This window comes from Apteryx mantelli, chromosome 1 (assembly GCF_036417845.1).
Source record: "Apteryx mantelli isolate bAptMan1 chromosome 1, bAptMan1.hap1, whole genome shotgun sequence".
NCBI classification, from domain to species: domain Eukaryota; kingdom Metazoa; phylum Chordata; class Aves; order Apterygiformes; family Apterygidae; genus Apteryx; species Apteryx mantelli.
Genome location: NC_089978.1, coordinates 76,458,760 through 76,482,753, shown reverse-complemented (window position 1 = coordinate 76,482,753; position 23,994 = coordinate 76,458,760). Strand labels below are relative to the sequence as shown.

At 41.3% G+C, this 23,994-nt stretch overlaps 1 protein-coding gene across 2 annotated transcripts in view; it reads right to left on the bottom strand.

Annotated features, from left to right (window-relative positions):
• JADE3 (jade family PHD finger 3) overlaps window positions 1-23,465 on the bottom strand; it is a 73,466-nt gene extending 50,001 nt beyond the window's left edge. Inside the window, exons 1-2 of one of the 2 annotated variants that reach the window (XM_067295870.1) lie at window positions 23,411-23,465; window positions 22,765-22,893 (exon numbers count right to left, since the gene is read on the bottom strand). The gene's annotated coding sequence lies outside the window, so the exon portion shown is untranslated. Of the gene's footprint in view, window positions 1-2,817; window positions 2,853-22,764; window positions 22,894-23,410 lie in introns of those variants that run through there. The other variant, XM_013950753.2, reaches the window with a different exon arrangement.
• Between the last annotated feature and the right edge of the window lie 529 nt (window positions 23,466-23,994).

Here is a 23,994-nt window from a genome sequence, read left to right as displayed (position 1 = left end):
AGTTGTGCTTAAATATAACATGCCAGTTCCCAGCCTGAACTCTGCAGACTAGAGATCAAATAGCTGGTCTGCAGGGCCACAGCAGATAGTAAGATGAGTATGCTTATCAGATAAAATTTTGATCAAGATGAGCACAAGAGACTCTGATGGTTGACATACTGTTGTCCCAAAGTTTCTTAACCACTGTTCACTGTGGAGAGCTATTTTGGTCAAAATGATTAATTTAAGTAAAATATGAGGTAATTTCCAGTGTGTTAGCATGTGTTTTCAATGCAAATTAAATAAATATGCTATGCAAATATAGCCAATGTACACCTTAAGGCACTATCCAGTCAGGATTTTCTTTTGGAGAATCCAGAGGAATTGGAGAAAGAAAAAAGCATTCTGGAACAACCTGAAATGTATGCATGCATGTGCACACACATATAAGTTTGATTTTTCTTTTTTTCCCCTCCTACAGACAGCAAATCCAGGAAAAGGAAAGCATTAGCAGCCTCTGCCTTACTGTACTACCTCTGGAGGCACAGATATGCCTTCTATATATTAAATACATTAGTTTTAAAATTACCATTAAGAATCATTAGATTCACTGGTGAAACACTCAGTGAGTTCTATAGAGCTATTAAGGAACTGCTTTAGAAAACAAGTGCTTTGAAATCTCTGTTAATCCAGCATTTCTTGTCATTTTTTAAATCAGCCACAAAAAGGCAGACACACACCTATCAACATCTATTCCCACCTCCTATACTCATACCAGCATCTAACATGAATATCCACTTTTATGCCTACATGCATAGTTGCAAAAAAGGGTATTAATCTATTTTTCAGGTGTTTCAGTCAAGCTTCCGCAAGACATAAGATAACACTACAGAGAATGTGCTGCAAAGAGTTAAGAATAGCTGGATCAACTTTAAGCTGATTAAAAAAAAAAAAAAAAACACAAATAGGCTGTGAGAATTTCTCAAGACTCAATCTTTCAAAGTTTCCAAATTCAGAAGATAACAGCTTGATAGTTAACACTTTTACAAAGCTTTAATTATAGCATTCCTGAATTTGACCAACATGACATTTTTGTGATTGGCACATTAGTAAGCAAATACTAAATACAGAAAAACATGCAAAAGTTTATGTGCATTATTTATTCTTCCTTATTTTACTCCAAGGCTCTTACTCTGCAGAGATTTAACTTAGTAGAGCTTTCAGTAATTACATTTGCAATTCTGTATCTGAAGTGTAAGAATCCTCAGTACTTTCATTTCCTCATGGAATGGGATTTCCATTTTACTAGATGTGGATAGCATGGTGTTCTCCTGTGATTTCTTATACATTTATTATCTGAAACCTTTCTACAACACACATCTTAAAGTTATTTTGTCTCTCACCTCACTCAGAGAAATAACCCAAACCTACTACCAGCATTATGATGTTGAATGTTTGAATTCAGTAATTAGTAAGCTAAACTCTTAAAAACCTACTTAAACTACTTGGAAAATATGACCTTGAACAGATTTGACAAATAAAATTCATGTGTCTAATTAGATTGACCACTGTTGTGTTTGGGCTTTACAAACAAATGTTTAAACTCAGTTACATTTTTCTAACTGCAATGGCAAAACACATTACATTTTAGTCCTGCTAACAGTACAGAATCAGCTAAGAGGAGAGAGACTGATGCTATCCATTTTTGTGTATTAAAATAATTGCTAAGTTTTATCGCTGTGAAGACAAAGGGCTGGACAAAGGCCAAAGCTTTATTTGTGGAAAATCATGGGATGATACACAATAGCAACTGAACTCAGACGTTCAGAGCCCAGCTGGAATCTGCAGAACTGATCTCTAAATTCAGAATATCTGACATTAAAAACCAGGAACACTTAAAAAAAAAAAAAAAGTGAAAGAAGCAGCAAGCTTTGAACTAAAAATCCTGAAGTTGAGTTGACTACATCCCTTCTTTTTGCCACTCCTTATAATCTTTGGTAGTCAGCCAAATGGCTCAGCTTAGCTTCACTTTCCACATCAGTCCGAAAGTAGAATTGGTAGTATAACTTGCATCAGGAGAGGGGTTTATAATCACATTAGAGACAAGCAACAGAGACCAGCTACCTCGGTTCACTGGACAGCTTGAACGAGGCTGCATAATGAGGTACAGGTGTTGGCACTAATTAGGAATACCCAGATCACTGCTGACATCAGCCCCTCAAAGCAATGACTGCACTTTAATCCTTTAAACCACATAAAAGGCAGGCAGACAGCAGGCAAACAACAACAAAATCTGAAAATGCCTGGCAGAAGATAGAAATATTTTTGCTTACTTAAGGGGAAAAAAATTTCTGAAGTGTCAGAAATTTGCAGAAAGTTTGCTGCAAAGTATCTGAACACAAAAAAGAATCTAAATCTTGAGCACAATTGAAGTTCTTGATTTTAGTAAGCGTATCAGTGTACAATATTTATTCATCACAACAATCAAAATCTATATCCACAAATAAAAGCACTGAATAAGAAATAGTAGAAGCAGCACGTGTAAACGCTGTGATAAATAAAATTAGTCCCTCTATGCCTACAACATCCAAGCATTACAGGACACATCAAGACAACTTGTAACTGAAATTACTACAAACACTTCTGCTGGAACCTCATTGTTAACAGCTTCTTTTATGACTTCCTCTCCTTTAAAAGGCTTTATATTCTTTATATAAATGCACAAAGCTTTCATTTAAAAAGGTGATATCTGAATGTCGAGGGTATATAGGTTCAATTTACACATTGTAAACACCAACACACATTTTTTTTTTAAATATCAGTTCCTCCTTCACTTACATGCCAGGTCATGAGGTAGATGTTTTCGCTTCAGCTGATGACATCACAAGCTCCTAAAAAAATGAAAGGAGTGCTATTTAGGTAGTAGGAGTGACATCAGGCATTTCACATTTGAGCTGCAATTTATTTTTTGGCAAGTAAGTGAAGGGTATATTTTTATTACAATTTTCCAAAGAAAATTATAAATCTATAATATAAATTAAAACCTTAGATTCTGTAATTCGCATTTAATACATAGAAAAATAAAATGTGTCAAGTGTACATACCCATTATAATATGAATACATAAAGTACTACAATTAAAATTAAATTCATACAAATAATCTTAAAAGCAACTTTGCCATTCTCTTAATATTAACATGAGTAGGAACCAACTTTAGCAATATCAACAGAACAAAACTTGTATGAGAATATTCTCTATCCTGTTTTGGGAATATGAAACCAAACTTCTAGATAAATACAAGTTTATATATCTGATCTAAGAAGCTGACATGTTCAAAAACACTGAAACTTGCTTTCTTCTAGAGGATCTTTTATGAACTGAGCGTGCTTATAAATTTATACAAAGGCAAACCAAAAATAAGTACAGAAAGCAAGCTCCATGTAGCTCCTGCCTTAACTCCTCAAGACATTCCTTTAGACTTCTCCTTGACAATCCTGGATAGCTCAGCTTCCTTGGCAGGGATTTTGCTTACTTGCCCTTTTTAATCTAGCAACTACCCTTGAACAATATTAAGTGTGGGAATAGAAGGATTTTTCTCCTCCACTAACTGCCCACACTCCCCTCTTGAAGGGTTATGCACATGTATGGTTTGTGTTCTATTGTAATGGACATGACAAAAACATTAGAGTTGTTACACCCAACAGATTTGTAACAATGCTTCGTGGAGATGGCAGCAGTTATATCGGGGTCTGTCCCGGCAGTCGAGCCGCACCATGCCTTAGAGTAAAAAATAAATAAATAAATAAAATGAAATGAAATATAAAAGCTAACAAAACCAGCAGCATTACGAGCTAAGAAACAAAGTATTAGAGAGCAGAAATTCAAGTAAAAAACAGGAACTAATAACTATGTATACTGCCAAAAGAAAAAGAATAAAAAGAGGGAGGGCAGAAAAATGGCAATGTCTTTCTAACTGAAATAATACAGCTTCTGGCCAAAGTGTCAGCACCATGCTGTAACATTTTTGTTTCCCCACCCTTCTGTAGTACAGAAGAAGGATACCACCACCCATCTACTAAGGAGTGGCAGAGATCCTATTACTTAAGAACTAACGTTGCTCAACTTGATCCGTGGCATCAAAGGAAAACATTGCCGTACAATCTGTAGAAAATACATAGCATATATTATAGCTCCTGTATTTCAACATAACACAGTTTTAAAGTTTTAGCTATGTTCATTTTCTTTGATTTTTTTTTTTTTTTTTTAATCATTTCAGTTCCCTTTTACCAGCTCTCTGGCAGTCTCTGGCTATATCTATGTTAAGCAATTAATTTTGAGCAATGCGAGAAGATCTGTAGATCAAAGCAGTAGCAGTGCCAAGGTCGCTGAATCATGATACATGGGTCGGATTTTTACTTCAGATAAACAGATACAATCAGCCCCCACCACACACATGGTTTGAAACTATCCAAAAGGGCCTATCACTGGGAAATAAAGTGCATTTGGCAAAAACTTTGAAAGGAGCCTCCAGTTTCCATCAAAAGGAATCTAGCTTGCATGCAGCAAAAACACTGCAAACTGAGCCAACACACAGTAAGTGGGGATGATTGGAGGGACTCACTTCAAAAGCACACTACTGCTCCACAGCAAAACCTTAATATTAATGCAGCCTCTACCCTCCAGCTAACAAATACTGAAAGCCTCACCCAAAAAATATACTGGGGGAGGGATGGAGGGCCCTGGGAGATAAAACAAAAATTAATAAATATCTGGATCAGTTTTTCAAACATGACTTTGAATAGGTTTTTTCTTATGCAATGTTTCATTACGGTATAATTCTTCAATGTGCCCGTTAAACCCTTTTTTAAAGTTTTCCATAGAAATGCAAGCAAAGCCCTGGCAATGGCAGCTCAAATGGCATCATTAAAATGCAACACAGCTTACAACTTTTAAGTGTGAACAAAACCACAGCTTTTGCCTCACAGCTGAACCACAAAATAATATATTTTTGAACTCTTCATTAAAAACACATTTGCTTGCTCAGTTAAATGCCAGGATGAACAAAAGGTTCAACTAAAAATCTTCTCTTTCTCTAACCGTTACATAGCATGGAAGATACAGGTAAAAGCACTTCCCTCCTTTCTTTGGTAAGCAGTCCTAGTGTACTGATTCAAAAACAGTAAACTAAATCATCTCTGATTAATGAGGAGGGGGCACTTCTCCATTATGTAAAAAACAGAATGGTCCCCAGTCTGGAAGGGCGCCAACCCACCCACCTCCCCTTCAGTAGCAAATTCAGAGGAGGGAAATTGCTGGGGAGAAAGAATACGCAAGAGAGAAATATCATTCTCTCTGCACACACTGTACCAGCCGACTCTGGATTTCTACTCCCTTGGCACATTTGAAAAAGCAACTGGGCAGTGACAGAAACAGCAACACAGAGGAACAGAAAAGAGAATGCAGAAAAATTTTATAGAAACTAAAGAAAAGGCAGACAGACAGGAAAACTTAGAAACTCACAACAGCTTTTCATAAATACTTCCTTGACACTAAGCATCAACAGGGGAAAAATGTCAGTAAGATTTATTTCTTAAAATACAACTTTTAACAACAGAAAGCCCTTTGGAACAAAGATCTGTTTTTGGAGTTATCACTACCGTTATAACATCCTTCTGTAATTTACCATACTACTTACCAATGGCCAAGCCTCCAAAACAAAAATTGCACTGGTTGAAAGCCACGTTTCGTGCTTCTTTCCTTAACCACCCCGGACACTGCACTGCCATTTTCAAAAAAGACAACCGTAACAGAAGAAAGATCTCCCAGGGTGCAGGAAAAGGACACCAAGACAGGACCAACAGTCTATGCCATTCCCAAAACGCCTGTTCAGACTGTGCTTTACAGAGACTCCAGAGCCTCTCCAGGCAACCCACTTCTGTCCCGTGCCAGCCTTACTGCCAGAAAGCTTTTCATGGCGATAATGTGAACATCTCTCTTGATACAGCTGAAGCCCTTCACTAGTTCGCCAATCTGCTCCAGGCTCTGAAGAGATCATTCCTTTCCTCTTTACAGAGTTAACAGCATGTTTGAATGCTACTCTTAACACTTTTGTTAGTAGGTCTCAGCCTTTTCTCCAGACTAAATATATTTATTCGTTCAGTCTCTCCTCATAGGCCATGTTTTCTACACATCTGCTCCTTCTCGTTGCTCCCCACTATATTCCCTAGCACTGGTCCACAAAAACAACATGGGTTTGGGATGCCCACATCTGGGCAAAGTATTCCAGCTGAAACCCTCCCTAAGCAGAAAATATTTTCCTTGTTAAAGAAATTGTTCTTTCCCTGTTATATGAGTTAGAGATGATAATTTTATTTACACACACTACTATGCTTTTTGAAACAACATGATCCTGTTGACTCACGTTGTGCCTGTGACCCATTACCACCAGCACAACCTTTTCTGTAAATGACTGGCTGCTTCGCCAGTCATCCTCGCCCCATACGCATGCAGCTGAGCGCTCCTACCTTATGGTGCAGGACTTCCCGTTAGCCCCCTGCTAAACTGCACCCAGTTTCTTCCAGACTATTTCTCCTGTTTGTCAAGATAACTATAAATCCAAGGCCTCTTCTCAGACAGACACACAGCTCCACCCAGCTTTATCCAGAAATTTAATAAGCACAGTCGTTATTCCTTCATCCAACTTATTAATGACAATATTAACATTGGACCTAGGAGAGAGCACTGTTAAATCCCACTCAATTCATCTGTCTTTTTGAAGATCGATTAGTGACTACCCTCTCAGTTTTCCAAGCTGCTGCTAACATTCCTATAAGCAATTTCATCTTATCCATGTTAACTTAGCTTGCTTCCGATAATGTCATACATCATCTCATGTGCAATTCCCACCTCACAAACGACTTTCAAGACTGCATATCAGAAAGTTGGTCTTGTGATGCTACATGTCTCATTCAAAATAAATAATCTCACAGATGCAGCAACTGCTTATAAGGGAAAGGTAGTAGAAAATCATTTTATTATTTCCAATTTTTTTAGACCATTTCAGATACCTAACACACATGGCCAGCTTCCCAAGGACTACAAGTTACATTCCACGGATGTCTTACAAAAGGCAGATCAAGATTTAGTACCACCAAGACAGCATGGGAAATAAAGCCAGCAGTCTTCAAGATTATACACAGATTGGCATATGAAGTAAGGAGGCAATGGCACTATTCCCTTTATAGTTCTGGAAAAGCCAGAACAGGAACAAGTATCCAAATATTAAAATAGTATTCACCGTATATAACTGAAGAGACACTTTCAGGCACTATATTTATCCTATTAACAGGTGGACTCAAAATAGAAAATAAAAAGCCACTAGGCTTTGAGAAAGTCTTCTAAACTCCTTACTAAGTATTCATAACAAACAGGGTTGGATTTTTGCTTGTTTGAAACTGTGACCTTGCACTTATTCTTCATGAGTAACTAACAGTGATATATACAATGGATATGCAGAAGTTTTTTGATTTTCACCCTTTCTTCGAATTGGCTTAACCATGAAAAGCATTCAGTATAAATACACCATCTCGTAAAAATCGGAAGATATTCCATCTTTCCTTAACAAAGGCCAGAGAAGCGAGAAGCATGTAATAAAGCCTGCAATCTTCTAGCATCTTCACTTCCTTCCACCATCACAAATATAATTCATTACACCTTTATGCAGTGACAAGCCTAATTTTAATGATAACCAGCAAATTAATAATTCCCAGCAACCAATTAGAATTTGCTGGGAAAACCATTTCCCGCAGTGGCTTACCCCATTTCAGACAAACAATGTAACAGGATGTCTAGAATGACAGGTTTCATCAGACAACTAACAAGTAACATCAAGCTATTTTATGAAACACTCCGGAGTCTTGGGCCCCAGGCATTCAGATGGTGACCCAATGGAACAGTTATTTAGAGTGTATATAGTGCCAGTCATTCGGCAAAATACTAAAAACCTTTTATTCTTTGCTTGAAATTATTTGCTTCACAATTTAATTAATATCTTGCGAAAAAGCGATTTGTCAGCTGAAACAACTGCCTTACAGGAAAAGCTAACAAAACCCAAATATACATGAAATTTTAAGTTAAACACCCAAACTAAGGTGCACATGAAGCTGTTTACATTCTTTATATACTGGTAGGGTATTAACATTAACAAAACAAAGAAATTGTCTGTAAAAGATCAGATGCAATGGAATAAATCCAAGAAAAAAGAATTTAGGCTTAGGATTAAGGAAACTTCCTGACACTATTGGTCTGTACCCCCAAGGGAAGAAATGGAAGCTGCAGCTCTTAACATTTAAACAAAGATTGGACAAAAGTACTGGTAACTGCACTGCCAAAAGAACATGCTCCAGTTCAGTGTTTCTCAAACGGGCCTGAGGGAAAGGCAAAAACAAATGGGACCAAAGCATAAAAAGGAGGACTGCACAAAGCCGTTTGTTTCGCCTGTTTGCACTAAAGGCTGCACATAAGCATACAGACAAGTTTCCAGGGAGTAGCAAGTCCTATGCATCAGCTACTCCATAGTATACATGCATACTGATACATGTTGGTGAAAGCAAAGTAATCTGAAATAGCTTATTCCACCTTTACCTCTTCTCCCTCCATCACAGACACACAGATAAACTATTTTGCATATATGGAGGGAAGCTATGGTGTACAAATGTATACTAGGACAGTTACCATGCACCAGCTCAGGTACAAGGACCTGTTCATCTACCTCAGTATCGAATTTTAAAAAGCTGTATTACTTCAGTCTGGTATGGGATGCTCCTGAGGAATGCACATTGCCAGAGGTGGGTTACACAGCAAAACAGGAGAGCACAGCAGAACGACAGGAAACATGAATGCACGCAACAGAAACCTGCAGGAGAAGAACTAAATTGGGGTAAAAGTGTTGGAAACTCACAGGACACTTCCTGAATCCAAGACGACTGGAACAGGGTACAGGCAGATGTGACCACTGTATTTTGGTGCTACCTACTACAAAGAGCTGGAGAACCAAGCTCTGAGCCACAGACCATGAAAACAGGCTATTTATCAAGAACTGGAGCCCCTAGAAAACTCATTTCGGTTCTCAAGGGAAGAGAATACTAGATATCTTCCTTCTGGCTACAGCCACTTGTTGGCAAGTCAGTCTTTAACAGTGAACCCACCTCATTCAACTTGCACATCCTGTTCTAAATAGACACAGTTTTACATGCATTCCCTAAAGCGAAGTGATGGGAGTACTACTTCATTTTATCTTCCAAAGCAAGGCTCAAGTGAACATTTCAGAAGCACTAATCTAGATTGACCTAAAAGCATCTTTTCCCACAACTAATTTCCATTATTTAATGCAACTGTATTTGTGCGCATTTATGGACAGCTTTAGTGGAGATCTTAAAATAAAAAATAAAACGATTCTGCAACTGTGAGAACTTCTAAAATATGGTAACAGATGTTATGTTTGTGATGGCACAGCCATGCTGTTCTCATATGCTCTGAAGAGAGTCTCATGACCCCATAACACACACAAGAGAGTCACAAATGCTAAAAGGAGTATCACTGTTTCTTGTTGGATCCTCCAAACACTGACAATATAAAAGACCAAGGGCTAGATTTGGGATTGAGGTAATACCAAACTGTGCACTTCAGTGCCTTCAAGTCAGATCTCTCGCTCTGGAGCATCAAAAACAAAACAAAAAAAACACCATAAAGCTTAAATTCTCTATGTAGCAAAAGAAAGGATTTTAGAATGGGACCCAAAGTACCCAGCACACCCAGCCCACACACTAAAGAAGGAACTATGTCAGAAATTCCTCCTCTTTCTTGGATTCAAATGCTGGTGTGCAGCCCTGTAAACAGATGCCTCTGGGAATTCAGATCCATGCTTGGACCCTTCTTCCCTCCCCCTCACCTCACACACACACACACACATTCTTCAGGCATCCAGTTCAGCACCATGTAAGGCATCAGTAGTTACTGCCCTTGCACAGGCGGTCCCTCATTTTACAGCTCATCTTCCTAGCTCTCCTCCCACCCACTGAGATTCAGCTCTTCATCTCCACCCTCAACCCCAAACTCTTCCTCCCTCCAAATTCCAGCTACCAAACCCCAACCCCTTTTCCCTTGCCAGATCCTGCTGCTGCTTGCATGGAGCACATGAGCATCTGTGGCCATCCCCACCTCTCTGCTGGAAGAACAGTCTGTGCAAGCATTTTCTAAACTATTTCAGGCTGCTTAACTTCAACCACCTATTCACAGGATGGTCACAAACTGCTGGGTAGTGTCAGGCAGGGCTAGTGCCTCAAATCATCACAGGTTTACAAAATGAATCGCCATGCTGAGCCCCTGTTCCTCTTGTGGTCAATGCAGATAGGAAAATAGTAACTGATGGATATTATCTAGTTAAAAAAAAAAAAAAGGATTAATTTATTTCTGAATTACAGCATAAAAGGTACCATGGAAAAGCAACACAGTGTTCATAAGAAGCTTGATACCAGTCACAGCTGGATCACAGTGGTCAAGCAAAGCTCACGCCTCCATTTCTGGGTTGTGGATGCTCACCACTGTATAACGCACTGGTACGCAGAGACTACAGAACGTAAGATTTCAAGAGAAGAGAAAGTACAAGAAAGCTCCCAGCATCTGACACTTAAGAACTGCTGCATTTTATTTTTATGGTTATTCCAATGAGCTACTTACCCTGATTAAGAACTAATTTAATGTATTAGATTCCTCAAAAAATTTTTCTTCTTCCAGGTTTCAATGGCATCTCTGTGTTCACTGAAAAATCACCCTCATGAACAGCTCATGCCATATCAGAAACTTTAGTCAGTACTTAACCGAATAATAAACAGTTTCCAGGGAAAAAAGAAGGGCAAGAAAAAAGTAAGACTGTTAACTTCATTTGCTCATCACAGAGATCTAGGGTACTTTCAACACCATTCATCAAACTTGGGACATCAATATTTTTGAGACTTTGTAAGGAAAGGCTCCCTGTTCTCTCTTGGTTAGAAATCTAACCATCACACTAGCACTCAAATGACTGCCTCCCACTACAAAGAAACCTCATAAATTAATAAATAAATACAGCACCTAAACTTTGCACTTTGACATCAAAACAAGGGTTGGAGCACAATCAAGATGACAATTAATGAAGCAGTAAACAAGAAAGCACAATAAATTAGATGATCAACTTTATCCTTTGTGGCTGCAAAATCTACAACAACAACCAAAAATGAATTCTGCCTTGAAGATGATCTTAAATTGTCAAAGAGGGCTTTTTTACTGCTATGAAAGAGAAACCTATGTCAACTAATTCATCTTTTTTCAAAGCCATTCCTGCTCACTCAGACAAAACAAATGAGAAGTTCTGAGAAACGAGCAGGGAAATTTTGGCCTCAGTGGAGTCAAAAGGAATTAAAGTCAGTGCCAAAACAGAGCCAGAAATTAGCAAAGATATTCATCTGATGAATTTGTTAGCAGAACTCCTAAGAGATGCAAGTGATTTTATTTCTTCTCAAAACTTCCTGATTCAAGTGCGTCCTAGGGGGGAAAAAAAATGCAAGATTAAGTTATAATGCAAGAGAACTGCTCTTTTAAGTATCCTCTGCCAGGAAAGCTTACTTTCAAAAGGAACAATGTAACCTTTAATAAAATTGTCTAAAAGACCAGAGATCTTTAGGATTTCTTATATTTTTTTTTATTCAAGTTAAGACTTCTGATTTCTGAAGCTGTCACCTTTACAGAGACAAAGCTTTTGCTATTGTTTAGAAGGTGTTAAACTAGAAATACTGGGAGACTTCAAATCAAGTTCACAGAGAAGCATCTACATCAGTTCTGAGAATGACAACACGTGACGCTGCCCCTCAGAATCCAGAGTTATCTGTGTACTTCAGGCACATAACAGCAACAACGTCCTCTATGCAATACCCACCAAATTCCACAAGTGACCCAAAGGAAAAAAAAAAAAAAAAGCCATGGAAATAGTCATTATGCATTAAAAAAAAAAAAAAGTCTGCTCCCCAAGACTCTTAAGTCACTTCTGCTTACCTGAAGCATGAAAATCAATTTTTAGTCCTGGAAAACTCAACAGAGAGAGCAAACACCAGAGATGAACTTTTTCTCTTTTTAGAATTACTATCACACAGTTAAAACACACCATTCTGACTGATTAAACCTCTAGAAACCCGTGAGAGAGCATGAAGAGCTGCAGGTGCTAGTGCTACAGAATATCCTGATGCGGGACAGAAGCACTGAAACCATGTTTAGATCTATCTTTTATTATGGCTAAAGAAGCCTGATAAGAGAATAATCAAGCTCAGTTTCTACAGTCCTTTATGCAAGAGCCGACACTAAGGTTATTTCTTCCAAATGAAACGTATACAACCACACCGATCACCATAATGTAGTTACAGTAGCGCACTCTTTCAAATGGTTAGAAAAGCAGGTTTCTTTGACAGAATGAATCACAGAACGGTTGAGGTTGGAAGGGACCTCAGGAGAAGATCATCTAGTTCAACACCCCTGCTCAAGCAGGGTCACCTAGAGCACATTGTACAGGATGGCGTCCAGGCGGGTTTTGAATATCTCCAGAGAAGGAGGCTCCACAGTCTCTCTGGGAAACCTGTTCCAGTGCTCTGTCACCCCCACAGTGAAGAAGCTTTTTCTCATATTCAGATGGAACTGTCTGTGTTTCAGTTTGTGCCCGTTGCCTCGCGTCCTGTCACTGGGCACCACTGAAAAGAGTCTGGCTCCATCCTCTCAGCCTTCTCTTCTCCAGGCTAAACAGGCCCAGCTCTCTCAGCCTTTCCTCATAAGAGAGATGCTCCAGTCCCCTAATCATCTTTGTAGCCCTTCGCTGGACTTGCTCCAGTAGCGCCACATCCCTCTTGTACGGGGGAGCCCAGAACTGGGCACGGTACTCCAGATGCGGCCTCACCAGGGCTGAGGAGAGGGGGAGGATCACCTCCCTCGACCTGCTGGCAACACTCTTCCTGATGCACCCCAGGATACCATTGGCCTTCTTGGCCACGAGGGCACATTGCTGCCTCATGCTTAACTTGGTGTCCACCAGCACTCCCAGGTCCTTCTCCGCAGAGCTGCTTTCCAGCAGGTCAACCCCCAACCTGTACTGGTGCATGGGGTTATTCCTCCGTAGGTGCAGGAACCTGCACTTGCCTTTGTTGAACTTCAGGAGGTTCCCCTCTGCCCAGCTCTCCGGCCTGTCCAGGTCCCTCTGAATGGCAGCACAGCCCTCCGGTGTATCAGCCACTCCTCCCAGTTTGCTATCATCAGCAAACTTGCTGAGGATGCACTCTGTTGCTTCATCCAGGTCACTGATGAAGAAGTTGAACAAGACTGGACCCAGTACTGACCCCTGGGGGACACCGCTAGCTGCAGGCCTCCAACTAGACTCTGTGCCACTGATCACAACTCTCTGAGCTCTGCCATTCAGCCAGTTCTCAGTCCACCTCACTGTCCACTCATCTATTCCACACTTCCTGAGCTTGCCTATGAGGATGTTATGGGAGACAGTGTCGAAAGCCTTGCTGAAGTCAAGGTAGACGACATCCACTGCTCTCCCCTCATCTACCCAGCCAGGCATTCCATCAGAGAAGGCTATCAGATTGGTTAAGCAGGATTTCCCCTTGGTGAAGCCATGCTGACTACTCCTGATCACCTTCTTTTCCTCCACATGCTTAGAGATGGCTTCCAGGATGAGCTGCTCCATCACCTTTCCAGGGATGCAGGTGAGGCTGACTGGCCTGTAGTTCCCTGGGTCCTCCTTCTTGCCCTTTTTGGAGACTGGGGTGACATTGGCTTTCTTCCAGTCTTCAGGCACCTCTCCTGTCCTCCATGACCTTTCAAAGAAGTTGGAGAGTGGCCTAGCTAGGACATCTGCCAGCTCCCTCAGCACTCGTGGGTGCATCTCATCGGGCCTGTGGATTTGTGGGTGTCAAGTTTGCTTAAATGATCTCTAACCCGATCCTCCTCCACCAAGGGAGAGTCTTCCTTCCTCCAGACTTTCTCTCTTGCCTCCAGGGTCTGGGGTTCCTGAGGGCTGGCCTGAGCAGTAAGGACTGAAGCAAAGAAGGCATTCAGTAACTCTGCCTTCTCTGCATCCTTTGTCACCAGGGCACCCACCCCATTCAGCAAAGGCCCCACATTTTCCCTAGTCTTCCTCTTGCTACTGATGTGTTTGAAGAAGCCCTTCTTGCTGTCCTTGACATCTCTCGCCAGATTTAATTCCAAACAGGCCTTAGCCTTCCTTGTCGCATCCCTGCATACTCTGACAACGTTCCTATATTCCTCCCAAGTGGTCTGTCCCCCTTTCCACTTTCTGTATACTTCCTTCTTCTGGTTGAGTTTTGCCAGGAGCTCCTTGCTCATCCATGCAGGTCTCCTGCCTCCTTTGCTTGACTTCCTGCTCATAGGGATGCACCGCTCTTGAGCCTGGAGGAAGTGATGTTTGAATATTAACCAGCTCTCTTGAACGCCCCTTCCTTCTAGGGCCCTAACCCATGGGATTCCTCCAAGTAGGTCCCTGAAGAGGCCAAAGTTTGCTCTCCTGAAGTCCAGGGTTGCGATCCTACTTGTTGCCCTGCTTCCTCCTCGCAGGATCCTGAACTCCACCATCTCATGGTCACTGCAGCCAAGGCTGCCCCCGAACTAATATAGATTCTCCAAAATGATTTCAAGGAAGAAAGAACACAGTATTTTAGCAAAAATATTATTGTAGGGCTAGAAAATTTGGTGAAAGCTTTGAGAACAAGTGCCTCTGAAGTTACTCTAGAGAGTTTTGAAAGTTACTCAGCTAAGCCAATGCTTTGCCAAGCTCTTGTTTTTCCAGCAGTTCCTCTCAATTCATGAAAATAAGTTTTTCACTGTTGAATTATTTTCTGCACAAAGTAAAACACACACCAACACATAGTAGTGAAGTCAAACATACAGATTCAGCTAACTTAACCAAACAGAACTTGCATAGGCACATGTGTAACAGTGCATAAGAAGTCTGTGAGAAATACAAACAGAATATACATTACATTAATACAAACGTTCACTGGAAAAAAAGTTTTACATAATATATGCTTTAATTTCTATGAATATTTAAAAAAATCTTGATTTTTCAGTGGATGATGCTTTTATATACACATACATACACGCACACACAGATGGACCAGCCAAAAAATACCGCCTCAAATAAAACACTCATAAGGGAAAACATCTTTATCAGACCTAGCGAACCTACACAAATGTTGTTCAAAAAAATTCCAAAAGGTTTGCCAAAATATTTTCAGACTGATTGCAAACAATCTGGAAATCCATACCATCTGGAATTTGGTACAGGAGGAAAAATTTAATCTGACCCAGCTGATTTATATGGTCCCAAGAAGACTGTTAAGACACTTACCAGAAATGATGTTTTCTACCATAACAAGGAAGAAGTTTGAGAAGTCAAGGCAAAGACAAGAGAGGGTATGGACATTTAATGAGAGAATCCAAAAACATTAAAGACATGGCTAGAAGAGGTGAGTAGGTGCTATAAATCAAATTCAAGTTGTATGCATTTTGAGGCTTTTTCTTTTTCCTTTTTAGCTTACTTCTGACTTTTTTTCCCAACTCTTACCCCATTCATAGCTCTACATTTCAAACAGTCCACTTGAATTCAGGCATGCAGAAGCAAACATGCAGAAAACAAATCTATTTCAATAATATTAGAAAGAGTGAAATGGCATCTGCAAAAGCTATTAGATTCTACCAGTCTAAATTCATGCATAGCCCTTTCCCTGTTTGCTGTTAAATAGAGAGGCTTCTGAAAATCTGGAACAACTAAACAGAAGACACTGAACAAAGGATCTCAGACAGAATTTAAGTCAGATTAATCCAAGTAATGGAAGTGAAGGTGTTCTGACTGATACTGAGCTGTCAAGAATGCAAACTTTCTAATAAGTTTGAATTAAAATATTCCACCTTCTACGGTTTCCTGATGTGTCTACATGAAGAAAAATGAAAACACCACACACGCACGTCAGCTTTAGCAAAGTATTACATATATTCAGTTTTAAGCAACAGAACACAGACAGAATACACTAAGGATCAGCTATATAAACTATTTTAATCTCTTCCTCTTTTGTTGACTTAGCCCAGAGTCCTTCTATTGGCAACAGTTGTTCCACAGTTCATCTGAGCAGTTATTTCATCTCTGTATAGTCGTCTGATTAGAGCAAATCAGATCTCCATCAAAACTGCAGAAGCATCCACAGATGTAATCTGCTAGTCACTAGCAAATCTCAATCATCACTGTAAATAAACTCTTTGTACTCCAGCTATATTAAAAAAAAAACAAAAAACTGTACTTTGATCAAAAATACCGTGCTTACTGCCAACTTCAACATACTTCAACGCCTGTACAATACCTGAATAAAGAAAAATGTCATTGGGAAACTATAGTATTAGACCCAAAAAAAAAGAAAAAAAAGACTCAAGTCTGATGTATGCCAGTTGCAAAAAACAGTCTGTATTTTTATTTATATCGGAAATTTAGAATTATTTCATCCAATTTTTTTTAAACTATTTGCCTGAACAAATGAAGAAGCACTAACCAAAAAAAGTACAGAAAATTAGTTTCTGCAATGTGGACAACATATTTTGCAAAAATAATTTCCATAGAAGAATCAATGCCATTAAGCAGGAATGAATATTTCTTCATATGGATACCAGTAGCCATTATAATATTATTGCTCATAAATAAGCACCATGTATTAACATCAACCTTTTAGTTCCTCCCTCACTCTTAGCGCATTCTGCTGTGGAACTGCAAGTTCAGATTTGCCAGGCAAAATGCTTCACTTGCTTCTTAAGATCGCTCATTTCATGCTACGCTGGAAATGATTATGTTGTTAACATACGGAAGACTGCAACTTCATTATCAAGTTTAAGTATCTGCCTTTCAGTTGCTTAAATGACAGTCAATTTGATTTTTTTTTTCCTAGTGAACACAACCGCTCTTGAATTAAGCTGGATGTTGAAGAGTTGCTAGGACCTCCCCCAAAGAGGATTAACACTGGTCATCAGCGTTGCTATGTTTTGATAGTATTCTTTCAGTTGTTATATCAAATTCAGAGGCCTGTGTTCTTGAGAAAAACAGAAAATTATTTTCAATGCTTGAAATGAGTGTTTCTTCTCCTTCCTATAAAACATTTTTACAAGGTTTACATTCTACTCCAGAATAAATCACCTGTTATCACCACTTCATTTCAGTCAATTACCTGCAGTGAAAAGAACTCATATGCATGAAAGCAAGAAGAGGAGTACAAATTCACTACTCTTCTTCCATTGCAAGTACCAGTAAAAGTGGGAGAGATTACTCCTCTCTGTCTTTCTGCTGAGGCTCCTCCTCACAGCCTAATTGCTGAGTCTACCATTTTCTTGTGCATCTTCATAACTCACTCACATGCTGCCTACTTCAGCTGCACGAGAGGGTTTTTTGTTCATTAAAGCCCAAACCTGTGTGGGATATGGCACTATTTCAAATGATGAGTCCACTACAGCCACTTCGATATCAAAGCCTGTAAATCAACACTAGAAGGATATTGAAGAGATACAAGCAGTTAAAAGCAGAACAATAAAGAGAATTAAAAACCACAAGTAATCCCACTAGGGACACTTTCTTTTTCCTCCCTTGTCAGAATACCCACTCCTATATGTTACCATTACACATTGCAGTAGCTCAAGATCTAAGAATTTTGATAAGCCAGTAGAAAGATAAAATATTACCATGCTATGCTGCTATACATAATACAGAGAGAAGATTTAAATATTTAGTACACTAAAAAAAAAAAAAAACACACATTTTTAAATTAGTATGAATGAAAGCTCCGAGTTCAGTCGGTTCTGATTTTCAAGTGCTTACGAACATCCATGTTACCATAGCTACTTAACACTGCCATAAAATGTTCTTACATTTGCAAGAAAACTTTTGTCTAAGATTTGTAGCAGATATGTCATTTCTTATTTGCCTATTTAAAGAATTTCAGTCATGCAATATTACATGATGAACCATATACCAAAACTGAGAAGTTATTTAATTCACAAACATGTCCCATACAGAAGTCTTCCTTCCACTACTTGATAATTCACCAACCAGGATATTCCAAAACCAGAACTAGTGTAAACTTAACGCAGACCTTGGAAAACGTTTTGCAACACAGTCACACAAAATTAATTATTTGTAATAAATGCTTCTGCTGGATTCTTTTGTTTTGCACATTGTTGTAAGAGCACCACTGCTCCTTTTGGATTCTCCTAGACCTCCACAGTGTCTACCCACCATATAGCACTGACTTATGGATGCTGTTGGACTTGCTGTGCCTCAGATCACTTGCACACACATAAAATTGCTCTCTAGGTTGTAAGCAAGAGTCTGAGCCTTTCACCAGCAAAGGCTACCACACAGTCAAGAGCCTGAAGTAAATATGACAGATCCTCAGAACAAAATTTTTTTAGAGTATGGAAAAGAAAAAAATAAAAATATCTGGCCAGTAGAGTAGCCCTAATAATACACAATTCCCTCAAGACTGTGTGACAAACATATTCATTTGATCAGCCTGTCAGGCATGTACATAAACCTGTTTTTTAGCATCTCCCTACAGCTCTAATTAAAACATAAGGAGGCATTAACAACATGATATGCTATGTTCAGCCTTCAATTCAATAAGCAAGAAATACAGCTCTGTTATGTAATGCTGCAACAAGCGTACTTTAAGGAATGAAAGCACTCCAAAGTTTTCAAAGTTTAACAAGCTATGGCAAGTATATCAGTATTTAATCCAGGAGAAAGTTATAATAAATAGCACCAGCAATCACAAGCTTATCCTCCCACCTTCTCCTGCTACTCTTAACAGGAGAACTTAACCGCCTGTTCAAGCTCTACAGCCATGTAAACAGCTCAAGGTCTTTTTTTTTTTTTTTTTTAATCAAAGTAAACCTTATATTACAGCTCTATGAACGCAGAGGCTTTCATTAGGCCAAAGATCGCATGTCCCAATACTGTTCCAATCCCAAAATTGTTAGTCTCCTACACACTGAAATAAGATCTTAAATGCTGTAAGTTCAGATGCTGTCTAGAGAAGGGTAGCTTAAAAGCAAACAAATATGGAAGAACCAACAGTCAAGGGAAACAGGGAGTTGGTTAGTAATTATACAGACGTGGGGAGGCGAAGAATGCAATGTGTAAGTCTGACCTCTCTCCATACAATGTCAATACCTGGGCTGTCACAACACACTTCTCAGACTTTTTTTTTGCCAGATATCTTATAGGCACAATAATTTGAAGCATCAGTAAAAACAGTATTTAAAAACACACTACTTTGGCATTCTTGACAACAAACTGAGTCGTAGCCAGAAGACAGACTGTAAAGCACAGACATTTTAAAGTGATACTGTCATTGATCATTTAATGTGGATAAATATGAAAGAAATACAGAAATCCCTCCTCCTCCCCCCCCCCTTTTTTTTTTTTTAAGGGCAACATTAACTTAAAGTTATCTGTGTGCTAAAATGCAAAATCTTATACAGTTATCTCACTTTTCAGAAGTGCCAGCAAGCCCTACAGATCTCAAGAATCTCCAACTCCTACCTGACCCATCCTCCACCAGCACAAAATCTGCCAGAGATCTGACGTAACATTTTATACATTAGCTTTTGAAGATGCAAGTAACATCTGTTGGCTTCCATTACATAAATACCCTTGGTAAGAGCTATTATTAACTTGTTAGTTTCCATTTTAAGTAAAGTATGCCAAAATTGCATTTACATCTCCAATTACATGAAGGCTGAAGTGTTATAGGCACTTCAAATCTTGAGAAAACAAAGAAAAACACCATAGAATTTAAGGGGTATTGTGTCTTTCTAGAAATTGCAAAGCCATTGAATTCCCTCATCTGTAGCTCCCCCAAAAATTGGGGGGATGGGGAGAGGTTAAACTTACATGATCAAATGGCAATTTTCTGCTATGTTGATTTCTGTCTACAAGGAAAGAATTAAGCCTTGCTTGAACTAAGATACAGTGCAAGCCAAACAAAAAAGCACAATTATACCACTGATCTAGACAAAATAGTAAGTTTTTGATTATAAAAATCAGGTATTCACATTTCAGTTGAATATAATATTCTTAATTAGTAAGCTGGCCTGTATTTTTTGAAGAGCAGACATAACATAATACTATCAAACCTATTTAGGTAACAGCTCCACAAACCATGTACCAGCTTCTAAGGATTAAAGTAGAAAGACACACCACAGGTTAAACAGAAACAGATGTCTATATAACCTTTTTATCTATGGATCATAAAAGACACACTACAAAAATGTGTACATTCTAAAGATATCCCTGGTCTCACTTCGCTAACAGAAAACATACAAAGATGCTATACCATACTCCTCACCCTCTGGAGCACGATGCTTAGAAATATATTTCAAAGACTGAAATAAGCTACCTAAACAGACTAGGGGGAACATCTTAGAGAAATAATTTCAGAACTCAGACTCAAGCAGCTTGTACAGGGTTTAACTTTGGTTCTCACCAGAACGTCTTACAAATCCAGCAGGTTTCACAACAGCCTTGGACACCTGCTTTCACGCCAACCAAGAATTCAAGTCACTACTCAACAAAGCCCACATACTAGCTGTAGCAAGTTCTTTGGGATAAGAGCTCTACAGCACTCAGCACGCGGTAGCTAGTACAGTAACTATACACTTCTGTGCCTGTGTGTATGTACATATATAAACAAAATACAGGTAAAAACAACACTCAAAAATAGCCTTTGTATAGTTTCCAAAAGAGAACCAATCAGCTCTATGAAAACTATGTATATTTTAAAAAAACAAAACACACAATCTCAAGTATCCCAGTAAACCCAAGATGCAAACTTCCTGGTTTTCTGTCACTGAAAAGAAGCTCACAGAACCACAGAAAAGTTGGGATTATCCTAATATTACACTGAGATACTGTAACCCAGACTCTTACATTCACAAAGGATTTTCATGTTTTTAATGAGATCCCAAACGAACATGCATCCTTGCCAATAGATGCCACTGCATATGTTCTAACCTCAGCTCTTTAGCAAATCCTTGCAGGTATCTGCTACATTTGTAAAATAAAACCAGAAAAAAAAACAAACAAAAAAAGAAAACAAAAAAAACCCCACAGTTGTGCTAACTGACCCAACTCAAGGGATTTTTTGCTGCTGGGGGCATATGGGAACACCTGTTCTGTAACAGGAACCTAGAAAGAGGTAAACAGCAAATGAAGGGCAGGTAGATAGAAGCAGCTGTAATTATTTTGATTACTTTTACTGCATACAAAGCCTAACTTTCTCAGAAGAGAGCTTTTTTCTGCTCTTCTTTGGCATTAAAAACAGAGCGTGTCATGTCTAGTCTGGAAGGAGGTCAGAAGTTCACGTAAAAAATACTTCAGATCATAAAAGCACTAACTCGGTTTTAATTTAAAAAAACACTTTCTTAACTGAAGAGACTTTAAATCGCATTTTCTTCCTCCAATACATACAGTTAACGTTTTTCTAGTGTCCTGATAAGAGACTTTGTGGCATGCTTGAAAGTTATGCCAATGTACTTTCAGGCCTCCCTTTCTAAACCTAACCTGCAAATGCAAGATGGGGATGATTCTGCTATTGCTCAGATATACTCTCACTTTGTATAGATTAGCAGGTGTACTCGAGACACTCTTTAAAACAGCCCACAACAAACACCAAGGTGATGTAAAAAGTTGGCGGCAGACAAAACATTTCACACACACCAGGACAAAATACAGTTGTCTAATCTTTCAGTTTTAGTGTCATGGCTCTTTCATGTTAACAGAGGTACAATAGCTTTCAAGATTCTAGTCTATTTTAATCACAGGATTTTCTATCAAAACTGTATGCTGTCTCCTGCATCCCATTCTCCTGAATGTGAAAAAACATGGCCTTAAAAATATAGCACTAATTTAGCAGCATTTCTTTACTAAATATCCAGAATATAGTCACTCGGGAAAACAATTCATCAACAATAGTTCAACTTTTCAAATAACTAAAAATGCTTTTCATGAAATAATGGTAGTCTAAAAGGAGGAAAAAAAAACCACAGCATTTATTCTTCCTATTAAGATGAATTTTAAGACATATCCAACAACTTAATATCCTCCCATTGTTCACCAAAGAATTATTTGCAAGCGCTACTTTTGTTGCACTCCCAGCCGCTAATCACAGTGGCTGTTGCGCACATCCAAAATGAAACCACCCCTTCACAAAAAGTCCTTCGCATTAAAGCGAATGCCATCCGAGGGAGGATGCAGAAAGGTTTCATTTACAGAAACAAAAGCGGAGCGCAGACCTTCCAATTTCTAACCCGAAGACCAAATACAGCATCTGGGTGCTAGCCATTCCCTGTTACGCAAAGATAAAAAAAAACACAAAAAGCCCCAAAACTTACCTTGGCCACGGCATACTGAGGATCAGGCTATTGAGATTAAAAACAAACAAAAAAACAAAAAAAGTACTAGCGTTTTACTGCCAAACTCAGTTCTAGCAAGTTCCTCGAGGTATAGGCAAAAAGGTATTTTGGGGGCGGAAAAAAAAAAAAAGGAAGAGAAGCATCTGCGCCCGCGGGCAGCGATGCGCGGCGAGGGCCGGCGCTGCCCGCGGACGCGCGCGTCCCCCCGCCCGCCCGCCCGCCCGCGGGCCGAGCCCTTACCGCCAGCTGCTCCGCCGCGGGGCCGGCGCCGCCGGGCGCCTCCCGCCACGCCCAGGCGCGCTCCGCCAAGGTGAAGCCGGCTCACGCCGGCGAGCCTTCACATCTCCTCTCCTCTCCCCGCCGCCGCCGCTGCAGACAAAAGCGCATTTCACCGGCGCTGCCTCCCGCCGGCCCGGCCCGGCCCGGCCCGCCGCGCCGAGGGGGGAGCAAGGCGGCGACCCCTCGGCTCTCACCAAGCCGCCCCCGCCGCCCCCCGGCCGGGGAACCGGCGGCAACCCCTCCCCCAACTCCGCGGCAACTTTTCCCTCCGGCCGCGGCAGCGCGGCCCGCGGAGGCCGCCGCCGCTGCGCGACACGGGCCGCGGACCCCCCCGCCACCCCGGCTCCGCGCCCCACGTACCCGGGCGCCACACCCGCGCCGCCGGCCGGCCGCAGGACCCGCCGTCTCCCCCCACACGCTGCTACTTCCTCCTCCTCCTCCTCCTCCTCCTGCCCGGCCTTGGCGCCAAACGCCGCCGCCCGCGTCCCGCCCGCCGCAGGCCCGGCGCCTCCCCCGCGCACAGGCCCGGCGCGGCGGCCCGGCACGGCGCTGCCCGGCGCCCGCCCCCCGCCCCGCCCCCATGCGGGCAGCCCGGGCCCGCGCTCACCTCCCGCCGGCCCGGCCTGTGGCGCCGCGGCCTCCCCTGCTCCCCGGCGTGGGCGGCCGCAGCCGTCAGGGCTGGCGCTCCCGCGGCGGCGGCGGCGGCGGCTGCTGCTGCCCCTGCCCCTGCCCCGCGCTGGCGCGCATCGCCTCCGCCCGGCCGCGGCTAGTGGCCGGCGGCCCGGCGGCGGCCCCCGCCCCGCGTGCCGGCTCCTCGGCGCCCCGCCGCCGCCGCTCCCGCAGCCAGGCCCCGGTCCCGGCCCCCACCCTCCTCCTCCTCCTTCTCCGGCGGCGGCGGCGGCGGCGCCCGCACAAGAGCCCTATTGTAGTATTGACACCGCCGCGCTCCAGGCTCCGCCTCTTCCCCTTCCCTCTCTGCCCGCGCCGGGCCCTTCCTGCCGGCTGCGCCCCGGCCCCGCCTCGCCTCGCCTCAGCCGCCGCCTGGGCGCACCGCGGCCGTGCTCGGACACTTTGGGGTTTTTTTGTTGTTGTTGTTTTGAGGTTTAGCTCTCGGCTGCTTTTCCCGCGCTGCTGCCCGGCGTAGCGGCTGCCCGGAGCGGAGCGGGCCCGACCCGACTTCCCGCGCCGCCG